Raw genomic sequence first — 19,743 nt, 5'->3', positions numbered from 1 at the left:
TACAAGCAGACGCAAAACTGTAGTGCGGCATCTTTGACAGAGTACAAATTTGTGTAAGTAGGATAACAGGCCGTGTGAAGTGGTGTACTAAGGTTCGTCTGCACCATCTCTCGGGTGAGCAATTGGTACTGATATATCGTATTCAAGAAATTCTACCTGACGCAGAATATGCAGATTGTATTTAAAGTAATTCTGATGACGATTCAAAACGAAGTACAGCAGAGATCAATGAGAAAGCAGCGATGAAGATTCTGATAAATCTCCGTGTGTGCATAGAAACGGAAAATATGAGAAACAAAATGTTTGTGAGATCATATATTTTTCTTTCCCAATTTTCATTGCAACTGCAGTCGTTCCACAAAAACACTCTCATTTCGAGACCTGCGTTTCTTTCAGCGTATACAATGTTCAAATTTACGGGAATGCAGTTGGATGACGTCGTCGAGAAGCGCCGACATTTCGACAGGAACACACGCCGCCATTTTCAGGGCAAAACTGTAGCAGGGAAGCCCTGTGCAAGCGAATTTAATATCTCGGTTTTGAGAGAAGCCACGGAAAGATAAAACACTCTACTGAAGAACTGGATGACTTCTACGACTAGTTAAAAAGCGAGCAGGAAAAGCTCGATTAAAAGATAACGCGAAATTTTAATTCAGAATTATGACAGAAACTAAGATCTATTCAGCAGTGGAAAACTTTGGATACGATAGAGATATGAGCATACCTTAGTAGGGTGTTGGAGAAGAACATCCTTTCTCTCTTCAATAGAGAAAAAAAGTAGAAATTGCTCTTGTCATCTTTCAAATGGAACTACATATCAGATACATTTTATCAATCAAATAAGGAAGGCATTTTCGAATAAGGTCATAAACCGCTTTGGAATATCAAGTAATCGGAGATGAGTAAGATCTACAGTAAAAATGAACATAAAGTTATTGTTCATCAGAGAGAAAATCGGAAACATAAATCACGCAGATTTAATTTTAAATAGGAGGGTAAACCAGACCCTATAAAGCGACACATTCATTACCTTACACAGTAAGTATTACGGCTATGTGGATGATAGGAACAGTTCAGACGTTGTCGACAACCGCTGATATTTCGGCAGAAGCGCACCCTGACGTTTTCAAGGCAAGTCTGCGGCAAGTAAGCAATGTACAGGGTGTGCTGCTGTCGAAGTATCCGCCTTTGTAGATGTCGTCACCCGGCTGCATTCCAGTAACTTATCTGAACACTCGTTTCGCTTGTCTCTCGGTGTCACCTCATTCAGAGGCCAACCACTTCATCACAGTGCTAGAAAAGGTAGCCGAGCCGGCTCCGCCGCAGTCATTCGCCGCACTGCTGCCCGAGCTGCTACTGCTGGAATTTTGCAAGCTCACAATGTCGAACAGAGGGTACAGCGAGAGGCGATGGCGATTCTCACTTAAATGGCGCAGAACTGAACCACGCGCTTCCTACAAGGCAACGTAATGCACTTAAAATACACTATCTCAGTGATTTGACTGTCGCTACAGAGGCTTAGGTTCAACAAAGTCGGATGTAGGTAGAGCGTGGACAGCAAAATGTTCCTCTGGATAATTCTGGTCGTTCCCCATATCCGAAAAGCCTGGGGTTCATCAGACATCTACCCTCGACCGACTGGCATTTGTTATTGACGAATATATTCTTAAATCAAACACACTACTACATCTGATACCGTTAAAGGGCTTGATTCGTTTCTTGCTATCCTCTATGTTAGTGCTACCACTGCATCCAATGGAATTACACTATCGAAGCGACTAAAAAAGAAAGGAATGCTCTCATGTCATACGTCTACATCTACATCTACATGATTACTCTGCAATTCACATTTAAGTGCTTGGCAGAGGTTTCATCGAACCACAATCATACTATCTCCCTACCATTCCACTCCCGAACAGCGCGCGGGAAAAACGAACACCTAAACCTTTCTGTTCGAGCTCTGATTTATTTTATTTCGATGATCATTCCTACCTATGTAGGTTGGGTTAACAAAATATTTTCGCATTCGAAAGAGAAAGTTGGTGACTGAAATTTCGTAAATAGATCTCGCTGCGACAAAAAACATCTTTGCTTTAATGACTTCCATCCCAACTCGCGTATCATATCTGCCACACTCTCTCCCCTATTACGTGATAATACAAAACGAGCTGCCCTTTTTTTGCACCCTTTCGATGTCCTCCGTCAATCCCACCTGGTAAGGATCCCACAATGCGCAGCAATATTCCAACAGAGGACGAACGAGTGTAGTGTAAGCTGTCTCTTTAGTGGACTTGTTGCATCTTCTAAGTGTCCTGCCAATGAAACGCAACCTTTGGCTCGCCTTCCCCACAATATTATCTATGTGGTCTTTCCAACTGAAGTTGTTCGTAATTTTAACATCCAGGTACTTAGTTGAATTGACAGCCTCGAGAATTGTACTATTTATCGACTAATCGAATTCCAACGGATTTCTTTTGGAACTCGTGTGGAACACCTCACACTTTTCGTTATTTAGCGTCAATTGCCACCTGCCACACCATACAGCAATCTTTTCTAAATCGCTTTGCAACTGATACTGGTCTTCGGATGACCTTACTAGACGGTAAATTACAGCATCATCTGCGAACAACCTAAAAGAACTGCTCAGATTGTCACCCAGGTCATTTATATAGATCAGGAACGGCAGAGGTCCCAGGACGCTTCCCTGGGGAACACCTGATATCACTTCAGTTTTACTCGATGATTTGCCGTCTATTGCTACTAACTGCGACCTTCCTGACAGGAAATCACGAATCCAGTCGCACAACTGAGACGATACCCCATAGGCCCGCAGCTTGATTAGAAGTCACTTGTGAGGAACGGTGTCAAAAGCTTTCCGGAAATCTAGAAATACGGAATCAACTTGAGATCCCCTCTCGATAGCGGACATTACTTCGTGCGAATGAAGAGCTAGCTGCGTTGCACAAGAACGATGTTTTCTGAAACCATGCTGATTACGTATCAAGAGATCGTTCCCTTCGAGGTGATTCATAATGTTGGAATACAATATATGCTTCAAAACCCTACTGCAAACCGACGTCAATGATACAGGTCTGTAGTTCGATGGATTACTCCTACTGCACTTCTTGAACACTGGTGCGACCTGCGCAATTTTCCAATCTGTAGGTACAGATCTATCGGTGAGCGAGCGGTTGTATATGATTGCTAAGTAGGGAGCTATTGTATCAGCGTAATCTGAAAGGAACCTAATCGGTATACAATCTGGACCTGAAGACTTGCCCGTATCAAGCGATTTGAGTTGCTTCGCAGCCCCTAAGGTATCTACATATTTGTGTCGATGAGCTGTTGTTCCTGTCCAAGTCCACATCTCTGTTCACTCAGTCTGGCTTCAAAACCTGACAGGTGTGGGTAGAAATGCCAAGTGGCTGTCGACAGCGATTCCATGCTAAATGCTTTCCCATAACGTGGTGAAGGTGAAACCGGTCCTGCTGGGGAACGCCTCTAATGAAGACAATTGTGGGTCCATACAGAAATACTTGGATGTAGCGTGTGACTACTTCTTCACATAACTCTCACAAACACAAAACAAATCAATCAAACTTTCTTTGTACGACACTCAAAATTAGAAAAAGAAAGTGCCTGGATCTCCGAAGAAAGTTTGTGGGGTCACATAAGAATCTCATTTTCACGGTAAGATCCTGACAGTGTCTCAGGGAAGGCCGGGAAAAAACATAATAATTACTGTTTCTTGCATCCAGATGTACAAATTTGAACTGACACACGATCATGGTACGGAGAAAATGCTGTTGACCAACTGCCCGCCAGTTATCAGTGACAGCTGGTGGGAGAAGGTGGCCAGTCCACACACTTCACAGTATTCGAGATTTTGCAGACAGCAGTGCTTGGGTAACCTTGGGTATACCCCCGCCCCCGACTTCCTGTGTCGCTTACAGCTGCGGTCTCGCTCCTGAACGACTACTGCTGCGTCCTTGATTCTATTGTTTCTTTTACTGTTCCCCTGTTTTGCACCGCCCGCACGCAACCTTGAACATCACGGGCACACGTGTTGTACAGCGGAGGTAAACCGCAGTCGCTCCACACCCTTCAACCAACCTCCCACCACGTGCGACATCTCTTCTTGGCCTTTCCGTAGTTGCCCCTTTCGACATTTCTGTAAACTTATCAGACTGTTGATACTCAGAGAGTCTTAAATGCCTGTATGGTAGCCAGAGTGTTGTCTGGTGCAGTTACAGGCACTGACGGGATCCACTTTGAGTTGGACGACGCTTCAAATCCCCGTCCAGCAATCCTGATGCAGAGTTTCCGTGGTTTCTCTGAACCACTAACGGCAGAAAACAGGGCTGGTTCCTCTGAGATGGAGACAGCCGATTTCCTTCGCCAGTCAGAGCTTGTGCTGCGCCGTCGAAGGGACAAACTCTGATATTTCATCTCTTTTTTCCAGCGTCCTTCACAACGATTTCCTGTTCAGCACGACACGGTAGATCTTAAACAAAAAAGATGTGCACTCGGGGGCTACTTCCCCGCCCAACTGTGACAGTTCGACCTCATACTTCTCTTTCTACTTGCAGATTATCTACGGCTGGCGCCGGTTCGCCACCCCCAATCGTCATCTTCTTCTGTCTTTACTTTCCTCAATGTTCATATTCCGTAAGATAAGTTGCGCCTCTTTTCTTCCGCTGGGATGGTATTCAGAGTAGTATCCTATTTGGTATCCCTTCTTCATTAATCCTATTCACATGGCCAAACCACGCCAGCTGTTTTTGCTGGATGTCGTCACAGATATCCCTATCCATTTTCATCCTTTGTCACATTACATAACTCCTTATCCTAGCCATCCTAGTACAGTTTGAGCTTCGTCGTAAGTAATGCGTATCAGTGGCAAGCAGTTTGTTTCTGCTTCGTAGAAAACTACACTCTGGAGTATAGTCCCATAAATTCTCTTCTCCCGTTGTTCTTATCTGTTTTTTCCACAGAACAGAGTCCTGTGCTCTTGCTACAACTCATCTTTTATTCATCCTACTAGTGATTTCATCATTGCCTATAGCCTGTTTACTCATTAATGTTGTTGTTGTGGTCTTCAGTCCAGAGACTGGTTTGATGCAGCTCTCCATGCTACCCTATTCCGTGCAAGTTCCATCATCTGGAAGTACCTACTGCAAACTACATCTTTCTGAATCTGCTTACTGCATTCATCTCTTGGCCTCCCTCTACTATTTTTACCCTCCGCGCTGCCCTCAAATACTAAATCGGTGATCCCTTGATGCCTCAGAACATGGCCTACCAACCAACTCCTTATTCTAGTCAAGTTGTGCCACAAATTCCTCTTCTCCCTAATTCTATTCAGTAACTCCTCATTAGCTATGTGATCTACCCATCTAATCTTCAGTATTCTTCTGTAGCACCACATTTCGAAGGTATCTATTCCCTTGTTGTCTAAACTATTTATCGTCCATGTTTCACTTCCATACATGGCTACACTCCACACAAATACTTTCAGAAACGACTTCCTGACACATAAGTCAATACTCGATGTTAACAAATTTCTCTTCTTCAGAAACGCTTTCCTTGCCATTGCCAGTCTACATTTTATATCCTCTCTACTTCGACCATCATCAGTTATTTTGCTCCCCAAATAGCAAAACTCCTTTACTACTTTAAGTGTCTCATTTCCTAATCTAATTCTCTCAGCATCACCTGATTTAATTCGACGACATTCCATTGTCCTCGTTTTGCTTTTGTTAATGTTCATCTTATATCCTCCTTTCAAGACACTGTCCATTCCGTTCAACTGCTCTTCCAAGTCCTCTGCTGTCTCTGACAGAATTACAATGTCATCGGCGAACCTCAAAGTTTTTATTTCTTCTCCATGGATTTTAATACCTACTCCGAATTTTTCTTTTGTTTCCTTTACTGCTTGCTCAATATACAGATTGAGCAACATCGGGGAGAGGCTACAATCCTGTCTGATTCCCTTCCCAACCACTGCTTCCCTTTCGTGTCCCTAGACTCCTATAACAGCCATCTGGTTTCTGTACAAATTGTAAATAGCCTTTCGCTCCCTGTATTTTACCCCTGTCACCTTCAGAATTTGAAAGAGTATTCCAGTCAACATTGTCAAAAGCTTTCTCTAAGTCTACAAATGCTAGAAACGTAGGTTTGCCTTTTCTTAATCTAGCTTCTAAGATAAGTCGTAGGGTCAGTACTGCCTCACGTGTTCCAATATTCTGCGGAATCCAAACTGATCTTCCCCAAGGTCGGCTTCTACCAGTTTTTCCATAATTATCAATAATACGCGAAGATATTCTGCCTCTTCCACATCTACAATTGCCTCTTCATCCAGCACCAAATTGTTTATTTTTTCCGTTCGAGCAGCCTAGCGCCGGCACTTGTACAAGTTTATCTTCAGATCAGCCTTATTTTATTCGTCTTTAAGCTTTCTTATCACTTAGCTCAAATCATCTTCATCTTCTGCTAGTACAATTTGGTCACCTGCAAAATACAAGCTAAATATCTTGCTGCCCTCTACCGTCACTCCCGTAACCTGCCATTCCCTATCCCAAGTCTGCAGGATCGCTCCTACATACCGCTTAAAAATGCTGTCCAACTATTATCCATCCTTACTCTCGCAGTGTTATTTTCATATAATTTCATAACAGCCTGTAGGAATCTTTGATCCAACTCTGTCACTTTCAACATTTCCCACAGTTTTTTGGTGGGTATATTATGATACGCTTTCTCTAGGTCAGTCAAAGCTATATGCGTCTACAGTGCAACCTTTCCGGGTTTTTGACTTATTAGTTCCATCGTGAAAATGTTATCAGCTACCCATCTTCCTGCTCAGAATCGTACTTGCTCTTCTTGCTGCTTGTGACAAGGTTCTTTCTCTACCAGATCTTTCAGTACCTTCGAGTACAGTCTTCCAGCGAAACCGATCACTGCCAATCCCCTATAATTACGTGACTCTTTCTTATGCACTGGTCCTATGTGATATGTTTTCCATTCCAAAGGAACATCTTCCCCATTTAATGCTCATTCAAACAGCCTCCTTAACATACCAAACTATTCTGGTGGAGCAAATGCCACCAGCTCTGGATATGAAACTTCCTGGCAGATTAAAACTGTGTGACGGACCGAGACTCGAACTCGGGACCTTTGCCTTTCGCGGGCAAATGCTCTACCAGCACACAGTTTTAATCTGCCAGGAAGTTTCATATCAGCGCACACTCCGCTGCAGAGTGAAAATCTCATTCTGGAAACACGCCCAGGCTGTAGCTAAGCCATGTCTCCGCATATCCTTTCTCCCAGGAGTGCTAGTTCTGCAAGGTTCGCAGGAGAGCTTCACTGACGTTTGGAAAATAGGAGACGAGGTACTGGCAGAAGTAAAGCTGCGAGGAGGGGGGACGTGAGTCGTGCTTGGGTAGCTCAGTTGGTAGAGCACTTGCCCGCGAAAGGCAAAGGTCCCGAGTTCGAGTCTCGTTGCGGCACAGTTTTAATCTGCCACGAAGTTTCATATCAACGCACACTCCGCTGCAGAGTGAAAATCTCATTCCAGCTCTGGACATGTTGATCCAGATCCTGGTGCTTTCTTCATCTTACAGCTCCTAACCTCACAGCATACGCCATAACTCCTAACCTCACATCCATGTGAAAATTCAGACCGATTTTCCTGGAATAAATCCTTAAAATACGTTAACTATTGATGATGACTAACATCATTATCATGTAACTTGTCGTCACTAGTTGACTCACAGACTTGATTGTTCTCCGTGCCTGAGCGCTGCGAGCCCCAGCAATTATCCTCCCAGCCACAGCTGCAAAATACTAACGCCAATTCTTTACAGACGAATGGAAAAACTGGTAGAAGCGGACCTCGGGGAAGATCAGTTTGGATTCCGCAGAAATATTGGAACACGTGAGGCAATACTGACCCTACGACTTATCTTAGAAGCTAGATTAAGAAAAGGCAAACCTACGTTTCTAGCATTTGTAGACTTAGAGAAAGCTTTTGACAATGTTGACTGGAATACTCTCTTTCAAATTCAGAAGGTGGCAGGGGTAAAATACAGGGAGCGAAGGGCTATTTACAATTTGTACAGAAACCAGATGGCAGTTATAAGAGTCGAGGGACATGAAAGGGAAGCAGCAGTTGGGAAGGGAGTAAGACAGGGTTGTAGCCTCTCCCCGATGTTATTCAATCTGTATATTGAGCAAGCAGTAAAGGAAACAAAAGAAAAATTCGGAGTAGGTATTAAAATCCACGGAGCAGAAATAAAAACTTTGAGGTTCGCCGATGACATTGTAATTCTGTCAGAGACAGCAAAGGACTTGGAAGAGCAGTTGAACGGAATGGACAGTGTCTTGAAAGGAGGATATAAGATGAAGATCAACAAAAGTAAAACGAGGATAATGGAATGTAGTCGAACTAAGTCGGGCGATGCTGAGGGAATTAGATTAGGAAATGAGACACTTAAAGTAGTAAAGGAGTTTTGCTATTTAGGGAGCAAAATAACTGATGATGGTCGAAGTAGAGAGGATGTAAAATGTAGACTGGCAATGGCAAGGAAATCGTTTCTGAAGAAGAGAAATCTGTTAACATCGAGTGTAGATTTAAGTGCCAGGAAGTCGTTTCTGAAAGTATTTGTATGGAGTGTAGCCATGTATGGAAGTGAAACATGGACGATAACTAGTTTGGACAAGAAGAGAATAGAAGCTTTCGAAATGTGGTGCTACAGAAGAATGCTGAAGATAAGGTGGGTAGATCACGTAACTAATGAGGAGGTATTGAATAGGATTGGGGAGAAGAGAAGTTTGTGGCACAACTTGACTAGAAGAAGGGATCGGTTGGTAGGACATGTTTTGAGGCATCAAGGAATCACAAATTTAGCATTGGAGGGCAGCGTGGAGGGTAAAAATCGTAGAGGGAGACCAAGAGATGAATACACTAAGCAGATTCAGAAGGATGTAGGTTGCAGTAGGTACTGGGGGATGAAGAAGCTTGCACAGGATAGAGTAGCATGGAGAGCTGCATGAAACCAGTCTCAGGACTGAAGACCAGAACAACAACAACAACAACAACATATTCCCATCTTTCTTCCCATGCCTTGTCTTTCCTAATACTGTAAGTAGGCTGTTTAGGTTTTTATGTTGGTAACGCCACGTAATGCTGTGTATGAAAATCACTGACTGTGCTGTGTGCAGTCGGTGGCTGTTTGGACTCATTGTTGGAATATTCACTAATGTAGTGTTGGGCAGTTGGATGTGAACAGCGCATAGCGTTGCGCAGTTGGAGGTGAGCCGCCAGAAGTGGTGGATGTGGAGAGAGAGAGAGAGAGAGAGAGAGAGAGAGAGAGAGAGAGAGAGAGATGGCGGAGTCTTGAAAGGTTACTATGTGAGCACGATCTGGACGTGTGTCCGTCAGAAAAAGGAAATTCGTTTAATTGGACATCACAAAATTATATATATGGTGACTTTTGAACATTATTAATACATTGTTTGTTCTCTATCAAAATCTTCCATTTGCTAACTATGCCTATCAGTAGTTAGTGCCTTCAGTAGTTTGAATCTTTTATTTAGCTGGCAGTATTGGCGCTCGCTGTATTGCAGTAGTTCGAGTACCGAAGTTTTTTGTGAGGTGAGTGATTCATGAAAGGTTATTGTTAGTCAGGGCCTTTCTATTGCAGGGATTATTGAAAGTCAGATTGCGTTGCGCTAAAAAAATATTGTGTGTCAGTTTATTGATGATCAGAATAAGTAAAGAGAGAAATGTCTGAGTACGCTCAGAGTTACTCAACTGTCTCTGTATGAAATAACGTAAGAGGTTTACCAGCACAGTAAATCATATTCTTCTAAGGGGACGTTTCAATGCCTACATTTAACACTAAGAACGAAAAATGGTTTTATTATTTAAAGAGGCGAAATGAGCAACGTGCGTTTAGTTGTTCCGCCGGACTTCCAGTACTTTCCATTTGAAGTTATACTGAGAAAGCTTCGAAGGATTCATTGTAAACTATCGGGGAAAACACACAATCTTTCGTTTTCGTTTTTTCATCTAAAACAACACACTGTACTGCGCTACGATGTGTATCGGTGGTGTACTTTCAGCACTTGGCCAGCACCCGGAGGGGTAGCGGCTGAACGCCGGAACTCACTGAAGGCGCTTTGACGGAAAGTACGTAGCAGCGGCGACAGTTTAGTTCAGTAGAAACGGTCTCGCAGCGGCCTTGACGAACTCCCCGGGCCGGAAAAACGTTCTCGCTCTGACAGTGTGACAATTTCCGGGCAGTGTTGGTAATGGCGCACTCAACACGTGTGTAAGTGGGAACCGGACACAAGATAGAGAGAGGAGTAATGCGACAATTAAGTTCCTCGTTATCCACATAAAAGAATTTCATTACGTATGTAAAAGAATTCAGCTGACTGACAGCAATTACTCCACTAGAGAGAGAGAGAGAGAGGAAATGAGATTTACAAAGCTGATCAAGTTGACTGCGTATACAGCAAAGGGAGCTTGGTGGGTAGCTAAGGCAAAAAAAGAAGTGCGGCGACCTGGAGATCTATTGTTAACGCTGAAAAATTTTTACGTCCTTTCATCGTTTCTTTTGTGGTAATCGTTGGTGGAGTCGTAGCTCATGCTCCGTTCACAGCCACCGTCTACCATCTTGGTGTGAGATCTGAAGATGGTCTACAACATGCCGAAACCGATAAAGAAGTTTCTTGCGGTTGCTACTGTTCAAGTTCATTTTTACCGTTGTAAATCCTCGGCACATTCCTGTCCTATGGACTGTATAAAATTAAATAAATCTTTTCATCATTTTATAATAAAGTGAAGTAATATTTCACATGCCGTAATTCTGATCAACCATCTCCCAGAGCAATCAAAGAACCCACAGTTATGACCGGATGACTGTAGTTTCGATGAGGATAAAAGATGACGTAACGAAATGAAATTTGTGCAAAGGACGGGACCTGAACCCAGGTCCCCTCCTAAGTAGGCAAATGTGCTGTCCACTGCACCACCCCTGGCTAACACAGGTGCCCTTCAACTCGCGCCTCAGCCCATCTCGATTTTCCTTTTCTTACACTACTGGCCATTAAAATTGCTACACCACGAATATGACGTGCTACAGACGCGAAATTTAACCGACACGAAGAAGATGCTGTGATATGCAAATGATTAGCTTTTCAGAGCATTCACACAAGGCTGGCGCCGGTGGCGACACCTAGAACGAGCTGACATGAGGAATGTTTCCAACCGATTTATCATACACAAACAGCAGTTGAACGGCGTTGCCTGATGAAACGTTGTTGTGATGCCTCGTGTAAGGAGGAGAAATGCGTACCATCACGTTTCCGACTTTGATAAAGGTCGGGCTGTAGCCTATCGCGATTGCGATTTATCGTATCGCGACATTACTGCTCGCGTTGGTCGAGATCCAATGACTGTTAGCAGAATATGGAATCGGTGGGTTCAGTAGGGTAATACGGAACGCCGTGCTGGATCCCAACGGCCTCGTGTCACTAGCAGTCGAGATGACAGGCATCTTATCCGCACGGCTGTAACGGATCGTGCAGCCACGTCTCGATCCCTGAGTCAACAGATGGGGACGTTTGCAAGACAACAACCATTTGCACGAACAGTTCGACGACGTTTGCAGCAGCATGGACTATCATCTCGGAGACCGTGGCTGCGGTTACCCTTGACGCTGCATCACAGACAGGAGCGCCTGCGATGGTGTACTCAACGACGAACCTGGGTGCACGAATGGCAAAACGTCATTTGGCGACATCGCGGTGAACGCACGTTGGAAGCGTATATTCGTCATAACCACACTGGCGTATCACCAGGCGTGATGGTATGGGGTGCCATTGGTTACACGTCTCGGTCACCTCTTGTTCGCATTGACGGCACTTTGAACAGTTGACGTCACAATTCAGATGTGTTACGACCCGTGGCTCTACTCTTCATTCGATCCCTGCGAAACCCTACATTTCAGCAGGATAATGGATGAGCGCGTGTTGCAGGTCCTGTACGGGCCTCTCTGGATACAGAAAATGTTCGACTTCTGCCCTGGCCAGCACATTCTCCAGATCTCTCACCAATTGAAAACCTCTGGTCAATGGTTGCCGAGGAACTGGGTCGTCACAATACGCCAGTCACTACTCTCGATGAACTGTGGTATCGTGTTGAAGCTGCATGGGCAGCTGTACCTGTACAAGCGCTGTTTGACTCAATGCTCAGGCGTATCAAGGCCGTCATTACGGACAGAGGTGGTTGTTCTGGGTACTGATTTCTCAGGATCTATGCACTCAAATTGCGTGAAAATGTAATCAAATGGTTCAAATGGCTCTGAGCAGTATGGGACTCAACTTCTGAGGTCATTAGTCTGCTAGAACTTAGATCTAGTTAAACCTAACTAACCTAAGGACTTCACACATGTCCATGCTCGAGGAAGGATTCGAACCTGCGACCGTAGCGGTCTCGCAGTTCCAGACTGCAGCGCCTAGAACCGCACGGCCACTTCAGCCGGCAAAAATGTAATCACGTGTCAGTTCTAGTATAATATATCTGTCCAATCAACACCCGTTTATCATCTACATTTCTTCTTGGTGTAGCAATTGTAATGGCCAGTAGTGTATATCATCGGTACTGCTGAGGCTCTTCAACACTGAAATAGCACCCCCCCCCCCCCCCCAGCTTCGTGTGGAACGGGGAAATTGTACTTGAACCTCAGGTGTAGGTGATCTATTGATGTGATGGAATTACATGTTCCTGGAGACATACTGAGTCTCAATTTGATCTTCGATAAGGGTAGAAGCTGAAGTAATAAGGGGTGTATAGGCGGGATTTCCGCCTTGTATACAAAGCTGTGGTGCTATTCTAATACCGGAAAGCCTCGGCAGTACTGGCGATTTAAGAAGGGGATGGGCTGAGGCGTGAGCTGAGGTTTGTACTAGGGAAGGCACTGCACCAGGGCAGGGTAGTCCGTGCAGCTCTGCTAGTCACAACGCCAGGGCGGTGCAGTGGGCAGGGGACCCGGCTTCAAGTCCCGGTCTTGGCACAAATTTTAATCCATTACGTCAGCTTTTATGCTCCTCAAAGATAAAGTTGAGACTGAATATGTCTCCAGGAAATTAAATTCCATCAGGTCATAACAAAAGATGCGCCTGAGAATGGACGTGTGGGATAGACGGGACGCAAGACACCCTACTGTCGGAGTCACTCGCTTACAGTGGGCGACGAGAAATGGTAGCAGAAAACTGACATCGTGTTACTGAGTTAGACGAACCACATTTGTGCCTCCGTATGGGTCTTGCTGAACATCGTGTTAATAGTAGTCTTCATACAGCCTTCTGGGAGGAGCGTGGGCAAGCTGCAGCCTTCAGATACACAGACAGTCTCGCTAAGGGGGCGCCTGCAGTTTAAATCCTAATTTTGAGAACAGTTCCATTAGATGTTTTACATTTAAACTGTTTACTGCCAGAGTAGACTCAGCTTAGCTGTGAGAAAGGAAAATCCCGAATCAGAGACGTTTGCAACCCTTCCTCTCAGTAAACCTTCACCCCAACAAGGCGGTCTGTCATATAACGCTGCTCTTTATTTGCAGGAGAAAGACCATCCGTATGCACCGCCCTGGCTCACCCAGTACATGCACTATTTCCCTATTTAAACGAGTTTATCTTTAGGAAGACTTGTTCATTACTACCAAGAGTAACGATACATAATCAGTACTGAGACGTTAGGTCTGGTTTGTAGACTAACTGGCTGCGTGTCAAGGAGTAGGTCCAGAGCTGGTCGACTCCTCAATCACTCCTCCAGTAGACTGCGCCACTAGTCGCCTCCTTCACTGCCGGCGATAGCCGAACTAATGTGTCGAGTGGCGAGTTGTTCCGCGTTTCGCAACCGGCTGCGTCATTCACACAGGACGTCCCAGAACGGCGGGGGTGTGGCGCTCGCCGTGGGACCACACCTAGCACAACTCTGACCTGTGGCAACTATCCTCGGCCTATGGAGAGCTTTTTCTTTTCAGATCGTTCAAAATAAAAGACCAGTCTCTTCGAACTTTTTATATATTTTTTCACTTGTGACACGACTGAAGTTGTTTTATGTGAACACGCTATGAGGACAACACACAAAGCGCTACCCGCTCAATAATAAATACATAGGGTGTTTAAAAAGAAAGTCTCGTATTCTCGTAGGGGATAGTATCGTTCAAATAGTAAAAAAATGCCTATATAGATACGTACGGAATTTAATAGTTTTGGGGTATGATCTGTTTTACCCTTGTCCACAATGTTCACCACTGGACGCTGAGGATCAGTAGGTCAGAACCTGCATTTCAGTCACGGATGGAGCGGTATTAAAACAGAACACGGCAATAACTTACCACGCAAAAGCACGGCCGGGCAAGTGCGAATCAGCCTGCGCTCATCGAATAGAGGCGTCACGTTAGCTACCGCGTACTGTGACCGGATGAGGGAAAACAGCGTGTTGTGCACTCATAGGCCGCTGCACTTTCGCGGACGACTTGACGGGTCCTGCTTACCAGAACCTGCAGCGTAACAAGTCACACGCGCTATTGACGACTGTCACCCTTGGGCACGAAGACAGATGTGGTTTATACGCGACCGGAGACCAACCTGGATTCGAAGACTGACGCAGACTTTTAATTAACTTGTACGACGTTTGCTCTGAGGGCCGCACGGAAGAGCGACTGGTCTGATATCGGCTGCAGTCGCTGGCTCATTCCCACCCCCACCAGCCGCGAGCCATCTGTCAGGTAATATCAACGAGTATCACGAAAGCCTTGTACTGGCCTGCTATGTTTACTAGCAGTGGCAGTAGACCTTCGTCGGTCCACTAATACTTGGAAAAATTAGGAAAATTAAAAAAAGAGGGAATTTACAATTTATTATAATTGTTTCGAAACGTTTTTCTTCGGTCCCGTGGGCTAGATTACACAACGTTACAAGTGTGTTCAGTACATCTTTCATATCTGGATCTCTCAAGTAAGTCTTAAAATAGGCAGTTCCTTTTCCATTTATTAGTCATTTAGCTTAACTGCAAGTATCTACAGACTGCTTTTGAAGTCTCGAGCGTATATAGAACTGTTATCAGATTCAGCACTGCTACTTTACATAATTATTCTTGTAAACAGATTGAGCGTGATTTAAATGATATGAATGACTCAAAATCACGAGATGGAGATCTGTGTATGGTGACTACTGCTTTCAACTTACCACGGGTTGCTACTTTTACAGCGCCGGCCTCAGGACGCTCAATACTGCAAAATGTGAGCCCGTCGTTGTCTTTATATCTGTTTTCCTTTTTAATTCTTGAAGAAACATTGTAAATTAACTAATGAAACACTGTTTTTGCCTTGTTTCACTAATTTTATTATGTTTACTGTACGACCTAAGTTTCGGGTTATAAGCCCATTTTCAAGTACATTACTAATTACAAAGATAATGCAATGTAAACATGATGATAAGCCAAAAATATTCACCTCAACTCCTTAATGTATCGATCCTTGGCGTAACGTAAAAGTAGTCCAATGACCTTTCTTTGACAAATTACATATGGAATTATACAATTCAGCAATTACACTAACATGACTTCGCATACCTAGGAATAAAATTATGCATCAGCCTAGAACTTTTTATCTACGGATGGATTGACGCGTAAACTTTTACTTCCATTCCGGAGTTGTAATATCATCTAAAAGAGGTGAATAACTGAACTGCGTTTGTTCGTTTACTAATAGATGTGGGATGTACACATCTGGTATTTTTTTTTAATTTCTAGAATTTCTAACCGGCTGAGTGTACCCCTTTTTCTCTGTGTGTAAGACTTGTACATAAAAAATTGTAATTGAAGTAACTTTACATTAAGCCAAGGATCCTTACATTAAGAAGTTGAGGTGACTATCTTTCCCAAACGGTGCAGTACATCCTTGTAAAATTCGGCATTTACAGTTGCTTTGTTTTTCAGGGCGAGGAGATTTACTAGTAGTCCATTGGCAATTCTGAAGTTTTGTCACATCGTCATACCCACAGATCCAAATTGAATCTACGGTTACAATTTTGGACTTGAAGTCCGGATCTGAATGAAGAAAATCCTTCAACTCCGTGCAAACAGACATACGGTCACAAAAAAGTCTCGGAACAAATTTTGCACATTCTCGTCTCATATGCAAATTATAGGTTAAATCGCTTTTCGTGGACTCATACGAAATCCTAAGGCTTTTTTGGTAAGATCTGGAAGAGTTAGTTATACGCCTATCTGAACAAGCCATTTTTTCCACTTTTTGTGTTTCTTCCTCTGTTTTTTACGTTAATGGGCATCCCGAATGTTGCTCCTCTTGTACCGACTTATTTCCGCTTTCGTGTCCGGTGAGACAGGTGTGTCCCACACACAAATTTATTTCCATGATTTCACAGCGATGTGAATGTCCCACATCTATGTGGTGCTGCAATCTACACTTGAATGAGACAATAGATTCATTGTTTGAGCCCCAAAAGCGATATATCGCTCAATTTTTTCAGTTGTACATTGTGCCCCTTGTTTTTTTCAGTTTCATGTAGTTTTTTCCTGTCTGCAGTAGATAAGCTCCGCAAACGTATTTGTTGTCTTTTTTATATTGATTTCTAGAAAGATGCAGATCTGTGCACATATTTATTGATAAACCACTTTTAAATTCTTTTAGTAGTTATACCTTGCAGCTAGAGTGTATGTAGAGAACTTATATTTGTGCCCTTCGTCCCCACTTGTGTCCAAATTTTTACATTTCTATGTTATATCCGGTGCTGTAACCTTATTATTTTATTTTTGTTGAATTGATATAAAATGGAAAACTCCACTGACTCGTGGTTTGTTTTTTTGCGATCAGTGCTTGCCTTCCCTTTTTCTTTATGTTTCTCCCAGTTGACGCTTGCCTTCCCCTTCTTTTCATATATCTCCCAGTTGATGATTGCCTTCCCTTTGTCTTTATATTTCTCCCAGTCGAAAGCTGCTTACAAAATCAAGGTGAAAAGAATGGTTGTCACGTTTTCCTTCGTTGTTATAGTTCCACATGATGAAACTGTTGATTATTGACACGTCCAAAAGAAAATAAGGAGGACAATGTCACCATTTGAGTAACGTACTGCCTGTAACAGACCTTTCCGCTGGTCGAACCGGTCCTCACCTCCCATTACAGCCGCGCAATCTGCTGTCGATGCAGGGCAGGATAGGGCTCAGGTTATACCATCTATATTTCTCTTGTGACGAATCACGTGATCAGCAGTTAGACAAAACTGTAACTGGATGATTATCTTGGAATTCGTCTGACATAATAATGGTGCTTTCCGTTTTTTTAAAAAAACATGATCCCTATTAAAAAAATTATTTTAAGTGAAATGTATATGTCTTGCTGGACTCCAGCAGGAATAAATTTTAGGGAACCATTTATTCCTTCTCGACTCCAACGGGACATATACGTCCCATAGAAAATAATTATAAAAATGTGAACAATAATCGAAATTTAGGAACATGGCCGCACTCAGCATCCATCCCAAAAGCAAAAAACCAATTTTTACGGCAATGTGCGAAATTTCAATGAATTTCATCACGAAATGGTTACATCGAAAATAACTCTCGTGAACAGTCTTCAGAATTACAGCATTATCGTCACACACCAATTTTAACATTCCATGACTTTCTCTGGCACTTGTTTGCAACTTGAAGCAGAACTTAATCTTCACGCGTTGTTCGAAATCCATGATGCGTGACAGACACGGTAAACACAACCTCAGTCTGATATCAGTTTATCTGTAAAATATAGTAAGGGCCATCTTTTTATTGCAGGCAGCGACAAAACACTCGCTGTAGAGGTGACGTCATTTCAGTTATCGGGCTAGCGCCGCGACAGATAACGAAATCACTGAACACTGGTGGAACAGGAAGCTGTTCTGTGATACGCGAAACTTCGACTCGCTACTGTGTGCATAGATCGGTTAAAAACTGAGCTTTTGGCAAGCAGAGCATATCGATATTTGTATTAGTGCATGTACTGAACGGGGTGTTAGACTCAAGCAAAGCGGCTCTTTTGAAAGATAAGTCTAATGAATACAGTAATTTGTCGAAGTGTTTCTTGTTCTCAACATTGCAACAGTTTCGTCGAATGGGCCGTTTAATTTGCTTTATTAACCATTCTAAGGGATTTGTCATGTTAAATCCTCATGAAAAGAAATACTTTCACTCACTGAGAAGATTTAATGCAGTAAGTGTGTCACAAAACACTCCATGGTTAACCTATTCACCTAAAACCAGGATTAGTCCTGCATTATTTTTAAATGGCCGGGGTACATTTCCGTTTAAAGATGGTACTACATTCATGCAGAGGATGGCTACTTTTTCTTAAAATCTACAGAGTGATTTCAGTGTCTTCGTCAGTTTCTAAGGTCAAATAGGTTCAGAGAAAACCGTTTTGACTGAGTTTGCAAAATTCTCTTTTTGAGCATGATAAATAATGCGAAATTTGAGCGGGAAATGTACGCTGCTGACTGAAGACGCTCATAGGTTCGAAAATAGTTACTGCTAGGTAAGTCGTGTATTAGACGAAAGTAAGATTGATTCTCTTCTTTATTACACAATCTATCATCATGGACCAACAGTGATTTATATGTTGAATTCGATTCACTTTAGTTTGTGGATTACAAGTACAAACTCTTCGTGTAGGAACATCAGAGTCGAAACAGATGCCCACGGGAATGAGTGTACTGTGAACTACCCATGAACAGATTTGGGTACGTTTTAATAAAGGGTTACATGCGGAAATCAAGCAAATTCGAATATATTTCCGTGATTAAATAAACTTTGTTGGCAGTTTCTTGTTCGGTGTTGAGCAATTTCGATAGGCCGAGAATCCTTGATACTTTTGCTGTTCACAAAAAAATGTCACAAATAGGTAACGCCGATCGGGTGATGGAAATATATGTACCGGTAATTTACAGATATGTGAAAGAAAGAAACGTTGCGAAGACAAAAATTTAGTCACCGCACTTCACACGGTAAACAGATATTCTAGAATGTTTTGGTAGACACAGTGGGAAAAATACGCAACGCAGTTAAATACCAGTGAAACAAATTACACGATTTATAGCTGTAACGTGATGTTTTACGCGTAGACGCTGATGGAACATTAATACAATGTCACACAATTTTTGAACGAGTTGCTTGTGTTTTTATATGCGGTGTGCACCCACAGATTTTCAATTTCTTCGCCTCAGTGTGCTGTAGCCACGTTAGCTTATCGCTCCCCGCTTGTTCTTTTACATAAGCGTGATCCCTGCGTCACTGCACAAAAGGACACAGCTTGTTAAGGTTTACGCTCACCGGAAAGAGGCGCCGACCGTGTCCGCCCACGCCGTGACGCTGCTACAAAGTCGTCGGCTGACTGGCTTCTGCTGCGGCCCGCAGTCCCGTCCCGAGCCGGCGGAATCCTCTGTTTACAAACAACTTCACGCACAGAACAGCTGGCTAACCTCGACTGCAGCAGAGATATCAGCTGACGCTCGCTGCCAGAGATAACGCAGCTGCTGCCCAACCCGTTCTGCCAACATTGCAGACCGAAAAAGCGGCGAGGCGTGTGAAGGCGTGCAGTATACCCGATGCCGTGAATGCAGTTGTTTGTCACTGTATCACAGGGCGCTTCGCGTTAGACCTGTTTCACATGTATGGGGTCC

At 43.5% G+C, this 19,743-nt stretch overlaps 1 protein-coding gene across 1 annotated transcript in view; it reads right to left on the bottom strand.

Annotated features, from left to right (window-relative positions):
* The window catches only part of LOC126202985 (myrosinase 1-like), a 485,330-nt gene extending 465,788 nt beyond the window's left edge, over nucleotides 1–19,542 (bottom strand). Inside the window, exon 1 of the mRNA XM_049937174.1 lies at nucleotides 19,394–19,542. The gene's annotated coding sequence lies outside the window, so the exon portion shown is untranslated. The remainder of the gene's footprint in view (nucleotides 1–19,393) is intronic.
* Between the last annotated feature and the right edge of the window lie 201 nt (nucleotides 19,543–19,743).

This window comes from Schistocerca nitens, chromosome 9 (genome assembly GCF_023898315.1).
Source record: "Schistocerca nitens isolate TAMUIC-IGC-003100 chromosome 9, iqSchNite1.1, whole genome shotgun sequence".
Taxonomy (NCBI): Eukaryota; Metazoa; Arthropoda; class Insecta; order Orthoptera; family Acrididae; genus Schistocerca; species Schistocerca nitens.
Note: the sequence above shows the minus strand (reverse complement) of the source record. Positions and strands in the feature narration are given on the sequence as shown.